General features: G+C 37.2%; 1 protein-coding gene and 1 long non-coding RNA gene across 2 annotated transcripts in view; one reads left to right on the top strand and one right to left on the bottom strand.

Annotated features, from left to right (window-relative positions):
* The window catches only part of LOC124159351 (glucose transporter type 1), a 338182-nt gene that overhangs the window by 193621 nt on the left and 128219 nt on the right, over positions 1-16342 (top strand). The window lies entirely within an intron of this gene.
* Positions 12515-14134, bottom strand: LOC124159352. The gene is made up of 2 exons (XR_006864949.1): positions 13750-14134; positions 12515-13672 (listed from the first exon to the last, which is right to left on the bottom strand). It is a non-coding gene; the product is annotated as an uncharacterized LOC124159352 (long non-coding RNA).

Genomic DNA, 16342 nt, shown 5'->3' with positions numbered 1-16342 from the left:
AAATAGGATTGGAAATTTTTCCTATGGATTTTTACTTTTAGGGATCTCTATAAAATTTCTGCTCAACTAGAAGAAGATATCTATGTCATTCACCCTCTTTTCCTCATCTTAGTGCCCCATACCCTCAGCGCCTATTCCATTCAGCGATTTTTTGCCTCTCTTCCATTCTCTCAGTGCCCGTGGCACTGCATCTCATTATCTCCTTCATTCACAATTTCTCCTTCATGAGAATATTTCCGAAAAAAAACATCGCACTTCTTCGATCATATCATCTGGACCTTCCTCGTTTTTCTTCCGCTTTTCTTGGCTCATCCTCATCATCCTTTTCCCATCTTCATCTTGTAAGCTTATCTTTAATCTGTCTTTCCCATTTCCTTTCTAGGCTTACGGAATAAATTGATGGTTTCAGGTGGCCCTCAGTGGAGGAATAGCTTGGTTATCCTTAAAATTACGTTGCTTCCACACGCTTACTTGTGTTACCGATGCAGTGTGAATACCTAAGTAGTTTTACTCATTGCTGCATCGTCAGGTTTTACGTTACTTTGATCTATAATAGAAATGGAAGCGCATTTAATAAATATTGGTTAGAATTTAGGTCCTTCTTATCTTTGGCTAGTGTTTCCGCGAGGTTTTCAGGAGTAATTTCATTATTAAGATGATGTTGTGTCACTAATAGGATCAGTCCGATCCAGATGATTATTTTGCTATTAAAATCTCGCTGATCACGTGAATATTTACGCAGATGACTACTGTAATGCTTGAGATATCTGCTTTACTTTGAGCAATGACCGAAATCATTTGCTCTACGCCATAAGTAAAATAGTATAGGTATGGAGGTTTTGTTTGAGGTATCCGCGTTATTTTATGCGTCAAGATAGAATTTTTTGAGTGTTCTCTCGAATTTAAATATCTTTAGACCTGAATCTACCTGTAGACGCCTGTAGAGTGGATGGAGGAACTTTTTTCGCCTCAAAACACTAAAATGCAGGAAAAAATGCAACAAAAAAAAACAATATTCCATAATTTTAGGAAATATGGGGGGAGCTAAGAAATGCTAATCACTGGAAGTTGAGGGTTTGCCAGAATACTCTCCCATACGTCATAATCAGTGTGCTAGAAATATTTCAATACAAACTGAATAAATTGCGTCCTCAAATGAGATCCTTGTGTCAAGCCGTGACATTATCTTCTACAGCTGCGGCTTCCGTAGTTTTTTCCTTGCATTACTTTTTCATGAATTCGTTTTATTTTCGGACAAATTGCTTCTTTCGCTTGAAGGAAGGAATGAGTGCATTATTACCGAGTTTCATACTTGTATGTTCCATTATCAATCTTTTTTCTCCATTATAAAGCATATACCTGGATCTATGTAGCCAGGGAAGAGGAAAAAATAATGGGAGTGAACAGCCCTCACCGGAAATGTAAGGAGTGTACTAAATACATCGTAATAGCTATAAGTGAGTTAGCTAGTTTTTTTTTCGGGCGCACTGCCTAGATATTTCGAAGGAACGTCGCATGAAAAAAAAACTTGAGTGCATCAGGAAGAACTTGGAAGAAGAATCCACCTGGGCATGGATCCTGTCTCTTTGTTCTACTCCAAATGCATCCGCGAGGCCTCCATTAGGTTTTTCCAGTACCACGCGAGAACATCAACGACCTCAATTTTCGTCACTGCCATTGTGAAATTCTCTGGCTGAAGCATGGCGAGCCATGTCACCGATGCGCACGTCTTCAAGGACCAGCATGTTGTGCTTTTAGGGAAATTCTCGCTGGAGCAATACGTCATCTATCTGTTATTAAATACCATTGAAAAAAATACTCATTATGGTGGAACAGCGTCACATCTCATTTTGACACTTACTTCATTATCTTCACGCCTAAATATCATTCTCATTATTATTTTTTGGAGCTTTTCACGTATTTTAAACGAAAATTATTCCTGTGCTGTGCTTTAACGTGAGTGTTGCTTTGGGTATCCATTTCTAACTTTTGTTAAAGATTTCTCCAAAATAGATGAAATTATTTTTCCCCTTACTACGTTTTCCGATAACATTTACCTGAAATCGTAAGGTCTAGGCTCTATATTCGAATTATATGGCTAACCTAAGTTTTAATGAAGTAAAATATAGTTTAATACATTAGCAATCTATAAAAACTAAATTATTATCGATCAGCCTTCCACAACTATAAATTTGAAAGTAATAAAAATGAAACCAACACTTCTCACCTGAATAAACAAAAATAAATTTCGCGCTCTCATGCAATAGATTGTTTTTAGCAGTTAAAAGCGATCAAGTTTCACATTATAGTAAAGATCTCTACTTTTGAGTATTAACTACTGACCACTTTTTCATTGTCGTTTTTTAGTGGTCAAACTTTAACAATATTTCCAAAGCTTTTCTGTCGGCCCTATGCACAGAATCCGTGATATTTTTTAGATATACCTAGAGCTTTCTTTTACGCATTTTTTCAATTTTTTTATTTACGTGGGCATCGGACTATCGAATCAGTGGTAAAATCCTCGTAAGCCAATCGATATTTTCTTTTCCGACCACCCTGGATCCCTTATCTCTGTCACATTTTACTTGGGTGAATCCCGGATTGAATGCGAATTCCATGGAGAATTCAATATTTTCGTGGACTGTACCGCTAAGACGTGCCAGAGAAAATAAAAGACAAAAATGAAATAAAAGACAGGCTGTCCGTTGAGGAACATCTGCGACTTTTGCTTGCTAGAAATAGTCCAAAAATAACAACATAACAATTTTAACGCAATAAATTTATTGTTGTTCTTGAAAAGGTTAAAGAAAAATTAGTCCTGTTCCTCTCGCTAAATTACGCCTATTTGCCCGCATTAACATCCCGAGGATTTATTAACATTATGCATTCCACTTTAAGACTATTTGCACAATCAGCTAGTATCATCACTCCTTTGATCTGTTTGTATCTGTTTTATTTTTTGTGAGCGAATGCAGACCTCTGAGCGCGACTGTCCTCTTCGGGCACAATTTAAAGAATTGGTTGCATTGATTGTTTTCATCTCTGCATATCATTATCGGCACCTTAAGCTGTATCTGTTATTTTATCTATATTAGTCCACATGGATGCATTTTGGTCGTGTACTTCCTTCCAATTTGAAAGACAGTATCTTTTAACAACTGAATACCTAACTTGCTAAGTTAATATTTTTGCGCACTTAAAATTATGTGAAATCCTTGAATTTATAATTTCCTAAATTATAAATACGAGAATATCCGTATACTGAGTCGACAAAAATCCATATCAGAGATTAATATATTGAGATCCTTTTGACAGGTTTCAAAGATACTTATCCATCCAAAGGTATCCATATATTTTTCTGAATGCGACCTTGGTCTTGACGCCAAGGAATCATCTTCATTTCAATGTAGTAACACGTAAGCGTTGAATTTTACGTTTAATTTCATTAAATGTACTGCCCAATGACCAAATTACAATTAATGGGTGCACGATAGCCACCATTAACAAATTCCACCTGGCGAGGTCTTCAGCTACAACTTGACATTTAGCATAGAAATGTCCCCAAATGCAGAATTTAGCCCTCTTAGAGTCTGTAAATGTATAACATATTGATGATTTCCTCTTTATCGAAAATATAAATGCTTAGAATTCATAATCCGTGAAAATTTCCGATATGTTTTCATCTTTAAATATTTATTTTTGCTCGAAAAATTTCATATCACCAGTATTTTTTTAATATCACCATAATATTTAACGAGAAAATTTTCCTCCTCACATTGGATGTATCTCTTAAACATGCTTTGATGTCAAGTGACATTGTGAAATTTGAGTTTTGATTTGAGTTTAGTTTTCAAGCAACAATTTACCGGGGAATGCGAGCAACTTTCTTTAACCTTACGGTAGTGCTCTCATACAGGAATACCAGTCTTCGAGCCACTTCACAGTGAAGCGTTTAAACCCAAGCATATGGAATACTTTGTTTTATGTAATCCTCTCCATAAGCGTTCTTTTGCCGTTATCACAAAGGATAAAAATTAAACTGTCTCGAGTGAAAAGGATATTATCAGCAGAATTTGTAACTCCTTCATTTGCGTGGATCAAAGGAAAATACTGGGAGACATTTTTGCTTCTCGGAACCTTTCCTTTGCCTGCGTTTACGATTGTAGATCTACCACCGTCAAGCAGGCTACTGAGGATAAAGAATCGTTGGTATTTATTTTTGATATGGAAAAATTTGCCTTGTCAAAAAGATGAACAGAATTTTCGGTGAAGGAATTGTGCTGATAAAACCTCATATTCTTGTCTAATTCTAACGTAATAGCTCACAAATCATTGTGAAATTTTGGCATGACCAGTATTTTTTGATACATTATATTATGAACGATATATTAGTATGTGCGGATAGAAAGTGTATATTAGTATATACGAAGTGCGTTATTATATAAATTATGTGATATATTATTCGTATTTCATAAATATTGGCACTGGTTAGCCAACTATGCATCATACTAAAAATTTGATAACTTGTTGAAAAGTTGTGTGTGCATAAAAACTTGACGGAAAAGAATGTGGGATAAACTACATCACACAAACAGAACTTAGTATAAAATCGAGAGCTAGAACACCGGCTACAGTGTTTCGTAAGTAATACGGAAACTTCTTGTTTTTCCTATCACTTCTATGAATCTAAACAGTTTTGCTATTCTGACGCTGAAGTCCTACACTGTACAGCCAAAGGGTATTGATTGAACTGCTTTTAATAATAGTAATTATAAATATTGTGTTACCCATTCGCCACTCCTAGACAATTATTACCAGAAAACAATAATAAGTTTCTTCTCATCCCACAGTATTCTTACGCCAGAGTGCGATAAACAAAAGAAGTATATAATATATATGCTCGCACGGGTTATTAATGGGCCACAGCTCTTTCATTTGTAACATAAGTGCAATATTGTATTTTAGAGAAAAAAAATAAACTTACAAATGGCAAGTAAAAATCATTCCGATTAAAGTTTTTCTTTGAGCGACCTGCTAATGTTGGATAAAATACCATGAAACGTTACGTGAGCCATCAGTAGCAATTTCTTGATGGCTATGATATTAATTATATAGAACGTTACGGTACTAACCAAGTATTAGCAGCCTTAATAATGTTTAAGAAGAAACTCATACAGTATCCCTATGAGGATCAACTAATTTTAAGCAATTGAAAATTGAAATTAGGATGTTCCGGAGAATTCTATCTCGGAGAATTCGGCTCTATCCACCAGGCTGCTATGCTTAATGAGAGCATGGCAGTCCAGTGGGTAGAATTGACTTGACTTCACTATTAACAGGAGGGTATGGTTTCAAATCCAAGGAAGCCGCCAGACTAAAAATCTTCTAAAACTTAAATTCTCGGAACGTGATGTGAACCAGTGGTAGGATTGATAGTGGACCAGTGGTAGAAGGACTGATTAAAATGGAATTGGCCCCCCTACCCGAACCATGAGCCAATAATATGTCTGGGGCGAGATCTACCCTCACCTTTCCAAACAAATTTTATTATTGAATTATTGAGTGAGTTATTGAATCAATTAAGGAGATAATTTTCACGCTTGAATACATAAATATCGAATGCACTATCTAGGGGCTTTAATTTTAATGTCCATCTTAAATTAGATTTAATCGCTCCTCTTATCTTGGTGAAGGTTTAGATTTATATCAGCTGGTTAATTTTTATCAGGACGCAGTTTTTATTGTAGATTTGGAAATAAAAAAAGCTTCACTGGGTGAGTGTTTTTGTGGTCTTGTAAGTTGTTGTAAAAGACTGTAATACACAATCACTGTTGAATGCGGTTTGACAAATGAGTTTTTCTGAGATAATGACATGAGGTTTGAATAATTGTTAGCACTATCATTGCACGACCTTGTGTAAGGTTTTCTGGATTTGGTTATTAATAGTAAATTAGCTAATAACTTGCATGAATTTTTTCTCTTTGCTAGTTTTTTTCATAGATTTACGCTGCTTCATGCTCTTTGATATTTCTGAATTTTTATTTCTCTCCAATGACGTCCTGTAATGAAAAGATCCTAATGTGAACTGTCTTATTGTGAAGCTCTCGCATACCAGTTATATTATTTATCATAGTTGCCATAAAAATAAACAATAAATTCTCATTCTATTTTTTGCCATTACTAGTGGTCAGCGCTCAATTTCCTCAAATAGTTATGGGCCAACTTATTTTGTATCGGGCGTTGTCTAAGGATTTCATCATTATTCCAAATTTAATTATTGCTGTACATATCGGTCTGACCCTGAGGTAAAGTTTAATTCATTAATTTTACTGTCTGTAAAGAAAATATTCCTTGATTATGACCTCTGCAGATGCTCCCGCATTTATCAATAAAGTGTGAACTGGCCTTAAGCAATACGAATATGGCAAAGAAAATTTTAGAATATCTCAAGCTGGTATATATTGTAGCATAAACAAATGTCTCTTTTTTTACGAGGGTGTAAACTTGGGTCTCATATTTTTTTCCAAATTACATTTTACAAACCTGTCTGCGCGGCTGTGCTCTTATTATTGATCGATAATCCTAGTAATGTGACCCTTTTATCAAAACTAAGTTTTTTGCAGATAATTTACTGCGGCGCTCCACTTACGCCATTGAGGGATGCTGATGGAGAGAAACCCGGCGTCGGCATTAGCCTAGTCTTAACGAAAGGCGCCAATAGGGCCACGGCTTAACGACCCATGCGACGGACGGAGTGTTGTGCTTGAAATGCCTTCCACACAGCATTTAAGCAGGAATCGGGCATTCCTTAAAACTCTCTGCCACCACCGGGATTTGAACCCGAGCTTACAAGGCAGAAAGCCAACATACCAAACAAAACCCCAGTAGCGGTTTTATATTTATCGGTTTTACAGATGAAGAATTCTTTACTGCCTTAGGGAATTACCTCTCCTACTAATTATAATAATAATTATTATTATTATAGGGTCATAATTAGGTTACCTCCCTTTGATCTACAGCGTTTATGGTAAATGAATTCCCCTCACCCCCTCTCTTTCAGCTCTCCCAAGTTTTTTTTTCTGATTCCGCTTTTGTGACTATGGCAATTAATTTTTTTCCTACCTCATATCCTCGCGGGCTCTTCATCGATCATATTTTGACCCTTTTTTTTATCGCAAAAATATCTTTTCTGCCGCTCTCTACCGTTTCCCAAAAGTCATCGGCCATAAATCCGCGCTCTCCATCGATGACATATGCTAATAGGAGCGTGGGTCGATTAGAACCTTAATAATTAGCGCGGGACCTGCAGGTACTCGTCATCGCTGGCGATGGTCGTGTGTTGCAACAAGGCATTCCCCCTTCCTCCTCTCCCCCCGGGGGCCACTGGTTGCGCCCCCACTCGATCCTCCAGGGGGGGGGGGGGTTGCATTCCACTGCCGCCCCTGTTCTCCACTCAAAAGCCGACCCTGCCGCTGCTGTACGGAGTAATATATACATTGGTCGGCTAATTCGCTCCCCACGAAATGTCCGTCCAATTAGTAAGCGAAAGGGCATCGCAATTTCATTGGAATTTCAAATGGACGACGCCGTTGCGTGTGGGTTGCTATTCGCGATGAATGGAAATCATATACGCGCCCTTATCGGCGACATTACATTCATATCGTTTTGAACTCCCCCGATCTCTCTTTGCAATAATTCTCCCGACGTTCCTGCTGACTGCGTCTGTAATGTGTGACCAAAAACCTGTACGCGATTCCCTCATTTTCATTTGTATTGATTTCCATCCTTTACGGTTCATATGCTGTGTAGGTGGAGAGATGAATGCTGTGTCGCAAAGGTAGAGCTGTAAATGGTAATCACGTGATGAGCAGAATTAGAGCTCTAACACGGCCAAAACTTACCGTGGCATGGAAAATTAGGCCTGAAATAATGTGACTCTTTGAGTCCAGTGGTATTAAAATAACGAAAATTGTTACACATCATCCTAAGCACGGTATTCTATACTGGGGAAAATTCTGATATAAGGGAACTGGTAAATTCAACGCCAAGAATATTTCTACTGAAATTAGTAATCACGTCTCACATCTCAAATTGATAATAACTGTATTTGCACAGTAGAGGCCTGCAGCTAGGCCGAAATATTGTGAAAATTTGCAGAGAAAAGATCAATTTTTCAATTAGATATGACGCTATATGGATTCCTTTGGTGTTTTATTGCTTGGAGAGAGCGTTATTTAGTGCTTATTTCAAAGTGGTGAAAATAACATTCCTGTACTATAGTTAATTCAATAATTATTATGCCTTTTTATCGCTGCATTTGCTGACCTCAATTTCTTTAAAGAATTATCCTCAATATCGGTCTTGGACGTCTATTGCTCTTGATTTTTTAGTATATTGAGCAACTTTATTTTATTTATTAGACTTAAAATAGCCATTATTGCTGCGGTATATTTATGGATGGTGCTCCGTTTAGATTGGAATGAATACGTTCGAACGCCGTGCAGTTTATGATTAAAGTTAGTGAAACGCTCTGCATTTCTTCAGGGTTTTCTTCCGCGTCAGCTTTTTCACAGACAGCAGTTTCGCTGGCTTATCCTGTCAGCGTCTTCAGGTCGAAGGTGCCTTGGAAGGTGTGAAGGAACTTTCGGCCTAAAGACGCTGGCAGGATAGCCAGCAAAAATTTGTCTATAAACAAGCTGACGCGAAAGAAAACCCTGAATAAATGCAGAGGTCAGACTATCGCCGCGGAAACCTACGTTCTAACATCTCAATGAAACGCTGTAATCTGATTTTAAAATCTGCTCCAGAAACAAGTTAATATTTTAACAATGATAATAATTACTCTGCAATTTTTAGGATTTGATTTATTTCTTTTACCTGGCCCAGATGAGGCCACAATCCGGCACCCTTTTCCTCTGGACCAGGGCTCTCTTTACAAGGTTATAAATACGGAAATGAAGGAGTACAGGCATCAGTTAAAAATTCATGTGATGGTAGATAAGTTATATTATTATGTAGTAGATAATGTATATTATTCTGTTGCTAGGCCACATTGTATTTTTTTTGCCAGCTGTTGGATCATCTTTGTCCTTGACCAGTCGCGGTCATCTGACAGGGCGTTAAATGAGAGGGCAAAGGTGCATATAAATGATTCCGCCATACGCGAGGACCTATTAGAGGACTTATGACGCGAGGACTTATGGATTGGAACCAGAAATTTGTTTCTTCCATGTCGCATGTTCCACGTGTGGATATCACCAAGCATAGCCGTGCTGTTGTGGATGAAGGATGGAACACGGTGTTTCCAAATTTTCCACCCGGTTTGCAGCACTGCTAGTGTTCGACGCAGGCATTAGTTGGCATAAGTAATGCTCCTGATATTCTTTAGGGTTGGAAATGAGAATAAAGATGAGGAAATATGATTGAAAGGACTGCGAACCACACCATTCTTATCACCAGGTGTGAAATCAAATGTGTTTTTTTTAGAATGCGTGATTTTCTTAAATACAGCGTTCTGCGTGCGTTCTGAACATAACACTTTGTTAGTGCGCCATGCAAGACCTTACACGACCAAGAGGGTAACCACCGGAAGGTATACTTATCATGAAGTGGAACTTTATTTCTTGACGTGAGGCTACCGACATGGAAATATCTGCCGTGCCACAAAGCATTTGCTTCACAACAATGCGGGGAGTAATCGTTCAAATTAGCAAACATTATCAGGGATACATTTATGTGGCTGATAAATGGTGTAAATATTTCAAAGGAAGTGATGAAGAAAGTGACAAGACCGTTTTAGATAACCGTTTCACCATCATTTTCACATCTAATAGAACTTGGTCTAACGATAAAATTTTTTAAACTTAAAGCTTGTAATTAGAAATATGGCGGAAACTAGATTAAAAGGCGGTATATTTTCATAATTGGCCTAATGGTTTGTATGGCTGTCCCTTGTATTGCTTCAGTGTGTACCTTAATCAGTCGCGCGCGTTAATTACTCCGGAAATTGAAAAATTAATAAAAAAATATTTTCTTACATCGTGATACTCTCCATTCATATAAATTCTCTGATAAACTGTTTTATAATGCGTCATTTTGACATGGAAATGTAGGGCGACTTATGCGCACGATATCCAAGCTGGATGGGTCTCATTTTTCAAAACTAAACTGCTCTTGCTATCGCGAGACGATAAGTCATCTATTTCTTTAGTTAATATACATGTTGGGCAACGAAGAGTGTTGTTTTTTTCATGGCACGTCGCACTTTGTCTGTAGGGTTTTCAACCTTAGATTATCGACCTAAGGGGCTGGAGCAGTGACGTTGAAACCAATTTTTCATACGTGCGGGGCGGAAGTTGGTGGGGGAACCTATTCGGTTATAAAGGTAAGTGGAGATGGAGGGTAGTAGAGGAACAAACTTGGAACGAGAGAATTGCGTGCAACTGCCTTTGTGGCGGACCTCTGTCTCCATGGTGCATTTTCCTCCGGGTTATCGCTGTTAACTATGCCTATTCGACCGGATTCTCTAGCAAAAAACCGTTTCCAAGTTAATGCCGCTTTGTGGACTTTTTTCCATTATCGGCATTGAAACAACATCCTAAATACGTTCAGTAGTGCGCATAAATATATTCGATATAATATTTCCTGGAGTTTAGGTCAATTTTAAAACAAGTTTCAGCCAACGTTTCGATTTATTTTTAAATCATCATCAGGGCTAAGTAAGGAAAAAGCATGAACAATATAAAATGCAAAGATTAAAACGATATACAATATTTATACATAAAAAAGGTACTATCGGTTTTTTATACAATAATACAATTTAAAAAAAAATATATATATATAATCTATTTATTATATATATATATATACTTTTTTCTTACATAGCCCTGATGATGATTTAAAAATAAATCGAAACGTTGGCTGAAACTTGCTTTAAAATTGACGTAAACTCCAGGAAATATTATATCGTATATTAAACAAGGTCAAGAAAAGGAAAAAAAATAATTATTATCATAAATATATTATTTCTTCGGTGATAACAACAATTTTGCGATTTGAGAACAATGAAATATTATAAACTAGAGTGTAGAATACGTTGTCTATCATTAATTCGCAGCTTATCGAGCACTTCCCGTGTGATTTCTTGGAAAACCTAGAAGCGAAAACAAATTGCTGCTTGTTGTAAGTATAAGGAATTGAATCGGAAAAGTATAACGTGATGCATTAAAACGCTACATGCTATTTTGAGCTTTTTAAAAGGTAGGCAACATGAAGGTCCTCGGAGGTGAAACAAGGTTCTGTCACATTTGCTTAACAAAGACCTGCATAAGGTATTAAGGTATCGGTAAGATAACGTACAAAAATGCTGTTTCTTTGTAATGAAAATATTCTCTTATAGACTCAAATTCTATGAATTAGAGCGGCTGGGTAAATTGAGATAATTCATTCTGTTCGTATTTTTTGCATATAAAAATAATGTCTCTCTGTGACAGAGGTATTAAACTACACAGAGAAAAATGTTCAGGCGGTACGCCTAAACGTTCGGCCCTAACGACCAAATATTTTAATCGGTATGGGGCTGACTGAACTTTTCAGTGAATTCAACAGAAAAGTCCAGTCACACCAGTTTAGATGCTCCCACCAAAGTGTTTCCTGCGGGTGACAAAATGATGCAGTTGTTGCATAGGAACAATCTAAATAATATGACTAAACGAAACTTCATCATAATGTCTGAATTGAGTCAGTGCTATTAGTCAAACACGACCAGATCCATAATCTCAACTACCTTCTGTGATGGAGTTTGGGTAAAACCAAGGATATTAATAGAGGGTTTAGTCACCTTGATAATAAAAGAATAGGCATTGTCTTTACAGAATTTGATTAATGTGACTAAATTGTTTAATTAGCCTGTTTGAAATTTTTTTATTATATTGGTCAAATGCTTTACTAATTTGTCTTTTTTTTAACTCCCTTGCGGTTGGTGTAAAAGTTAACGCACAAGCTGGTATTTTGATTAATTTATCTCCCCATGAATAAGGTAGACAATAACTGGACCTTTTTTCGCATGAAGTTTATTTATTAAATATCTTTAGTACATACAAAAATATTTTGTTCATTCTCAAGTATTCGTGAAAACGGACAGCTTAACATTTTGCATTCAAAGCATGAAACATTTTCAGTGAAATCAACATAAAATGATGACAGATGATAACTCCATGATATTGTAATAAGTTGAGAATAAAATAGGAGACTTCATTAGAAGTATTGACAATAATTTAATTTTACATTTCCAAAATTGGGAGATCCTAACTCATTGGCACCCACCACAATGCAAGAATTGTCTGTAAATTTGATACCGTTTAAAATGACATTTGTGGATGCTCTACACAAACCTTGGAAAAAATTTGGCATCTTACTCTTAACTAGAGGAAAAAAATGTATTTTATCTGCTTGAATGACATTGCAGTTTGAACTGAAAGTTATCCTTTTATGAAATCCTTTTTGAGATAGAAAGCGGTAGGCTAAACTTAACCAAGTTTTAATACAAATAGGCATTGGAGTGTCGATACGACTAGAAATAACAGTAGCAATTCGTTGTAACATTCTATGCCTTCTTTCAAAGCGCATACACCACGTATGAATTAGTGGTCCGCAGTTAGAACACAGCAGTAATGAAGCATGAAGCGAAACTTGGGTTTAAAGGAATTACCAAATAACCTAATATATGTATAGAGAATGATGTTGAACAATAAGGTAATGAAACTGATCGATTAACTCAACTTGAATTGATGTACAACACAGGATTTCAACAATATCACGTAACATTAAGAAAAGTCTCCTAGATGGATCGTCTTCAGGCACTAAATTTCCTATCATATGGGCAAGGCATAAAACGAAATTGATCATTTCACTGGCTGATATTCTAATAGACCCACGACATAGTTCTTCTTCAGCAATAGCGGCAGGTTTATTAGAAACCGTATCTCCATATTTAAAAATAATAATTCTAAATCCAAGCTGATCTTCGGCGCAATACTTCTTGGAAATTAAGTCTGGCATAATATTTATAAGGTCATATTTGGTTACAAACTATGACTAACCTAACTAACTAAAACTATGACTATGACGACTTCTAAGATATCATGCATCAAGTCGAGGCTTCCCCCTTCTATTACGTTGAACCTTTCTACCTAATTCCATATACATTTTTCCATCATTCCAGTAAGAGAACAGTTACGCACTTCAACATCAGAATTGTAGGATTCAACAGTTCTCAATAGTTCCTTTTTTTCTTCAGTGCATGAGCAGGACTCAGATTTAGTAAGTTTAAAAATTTGACAGATATAAGTAGCACTAAAGCTCTCTATAAATCCAAGAATACAACGAAAACCAAGATTGTCATCAATAATAGATCCCAATGCAAAATACACTTGAACATTTCCATGCTCTGTCACAACAAAAATATGTACCTTGATAACTAAGAAAATTTAACCCTTCAATGAACTTACCAGAAATAATATGATTGCTTGAAGAATCAAAAAAAGGATTATCGGGCTTCCAGTAATTAGAATGGAAAAACATAGTCAGAACTCTAAACTAGACATAAATTCAGAGGGGAGACATGGACAATACAGATAAACTGCTCCTAGTTGGTATAGTCCACTATGAGAGCCTAAAACAAATTCCAATTTCAAGATCATCAAGCAATAATAATACGACAATTACCAAACATAACTAATTAAGACTAACAGTCTTTCCTTGGCGTCTTGTTCAAAGGAGGCTCGTCTCGCACAGAGTCGATGTTAGCACGGAACACCTTGCAAAATTTTAGAAACTGGTCTGGCGTCAGTAATATTTGTAGAGTATCTCATCTAGTAGCTGAAAGGCTACTTTGTCGATTTCTGCTCCTTCAAAGAAGTACAATGGTTAAAACTTGATAACTAAATTTAAATCAAATTAAAATTGAATTAACACCATAAATTAGGTGTTAAATGTAAGTTTCTGCAAAAAAAATACAAAAAAGAGGAGAAAAATACGCCTGCAAGAAGGATTGAACGTGGCCCCCCCGCGTTGTAACAACGGTCTCTAACAACTAGTCTAAATCGGTTACCATAATAAATATTTACAAAAACGCCGCAATATATTATTATTGTAAATAATCAACCGTTGTTTTGAAATGTGAATAAAATGTGACCACAGTCTCCATTTGTAAGTTTAAGAGGATTACTAAATGCACACAATTACATTACGTAGTTATATATCAGCATCAAACGTAGATGCGTAAGAAAACTTAATTTGCAGGCTTTTTTCTATCGCTCTTACGCACTAACTGGCAGAGCTTCGGTAACTATGTACGTAGAGCTTCAAGCATACCGACAGAAGATGAGTAGTGATGACTTCTGAACAGGGTTGACTAGACGTGTTCCATGTTATTTGTTGGAGATACTCTGGGTGATGTGGCTAGACTAAGCTAGAGGGGCAGCGCAAAGCGTTTAGACAATCTACCAAAATACCTCGGATTACGTGGCAGAGTGTCCAATAATTGCCATAGAGGGGGCGGACTGGATAGCGTTTAGCTGTAACACCCAAAGTTGTTTTCTCCGTGTAGGATTCATGTATGTCTTTCAGGATTGTTTTAGGTTAATTTTGATATTCTTTAAGCCCATTACGACCTCTCATTCTCAGCATCAGTGGCGCAGCGAGGGGGTTTAGGGGATAAATCCGCCCCCCAGAGCTCAGAGAAATTTTTAAGTTCAATCCGTTTTACTTATTTGGATTAGTATTACTTATAGTGTTCGAATTAATCAAACATCCCTCCGAAAGCCGTAGAACTCGCCATTTTGAACAATTTATCTGATTTTTTTCTGGAGGAGGGCCCCCGCACCTCCCGCTTACCCTGGCGGGTATGCAATACCCCCACATCCCAAGTATTAGTTGCGCCTAAACCCCCCCTAGGCGTAATTCTTTGCTGCGCCTCTGCTCAGCATAACAGTTATCTCTAGTTATTACAGCTTTCAAACGAAAAATATCGTTCGTGTAAGGGGCGCAATTTCTCTTGTTTCCTTCAGACCCTGTCTCCACATTCGAATAAATCGCTAGGTCTTAAGAAATAATTTTCACAATAGCTAGAAAAAAAATGAATCCGTTTACCTTCTAATCTTATTTTCAAGTCCTTATTGTAATGATATCATCAAAACAAATTGTATCAAAGCCATGTGGCTCTGCAGCTGTTAGTGTATTTTAGAGCTGATAGAGCTGTTAGTAACGGGAGATGTTCAATCGTAGTTAGAGGAGAACCCATGCCCTAAAAACAGCGTGGCGATAGATATGCATCGCGTATGAAGAGCCCTCTGGCGGGAGAATTAGAGCGAGGGAGAGCAGTTGAATGTCTCTTCGCAAATGAGCATCTGAAGCGCCGGAGGAATATGGCATCCTTGATCATTTGGAGAAGACTATATACTAATCGCCTGGCTTCGGCGTCTTAAGGAGAGATTACCTTATCACGGCTGCCAAATCAATAGCAATCTTGATTCGGCTTCGGTTCTTGGGCCATTGGCTCACTGCTAAACAGATTCTCTCCTTTGAAGATAGATTATGGACTTGATTGATCATTCAACGATTTAATTGACGCTTCATCAAGATTGATTTCCTCGATAATCATTTCGACTCATTTTTTCCTCGAGAGCAAATGTAATTCGTACGCCAATATTTCGTGGGAGAATGTAAGTGAAGCAGTGCGAATGCATAAGGGCTGTGTTTGAGCGTGATTATTAAAAATTCCGAATAGGTTTCACGTGTCTGCAACGGTTGATTTTAAGACGATTAACTTTCTGGAATACTTTCTACAAGTGTGAGCGTTTTAGTAATAATAGGAACATATTAATAAAGCTATTTTTTCTGTGGCATACGCACCTTTTCGTGCTTTGGCGGTGATTTTTTTATCTACGAGGGTCGTTCAATAAGTATTGCCCCACATTTTTTTAAAAAGCCGTTGATAGAAACAGATCAATGCCCTTGTCGGTGCTTCACAATTGATGTTTGTTCTCTGCGCTGATGAAGTTTGACACTCGTGCGGAAGATACACCGGGATCCCGGTCAAGGCGGATGATTTTTTCTCTGTGGATCTTTCGCGCAATTGTGAATTGCGGGTGACTCCCGTAAAAGTTATCACCGCGGCTAGTCCCGGTATACTTTAAACAAGTTTGACACCGTTCTAGCAGATAGCAGAACCGTAGTACAGCGTCAAAATGGCGTATTTGAATTTGTGTGTACAGAAAAAGAAACCGTGGTGAACATCCATAAACGTTTGTGTGCAGTGCATGGCAACGCTGCAATTGGTAGG

Source organism: Ischnura elegans, chromosome 5 (assembly GCF_921293095.1).
Source record: "Ischnura elegans chromosome 5, ioIscEleg1.1, whole genome shotgun sequence".
In the NCBI taxonomy this organism is placed as follows: Eukaryota; Metazoa; Arthropoda; class Insecta; order Odonata; family Coenagrionidae; genus Ischnura; species Ischnura elegans.
This window is presented reverse-complemented; position numbering and strand designations above follow the sequence as displayed.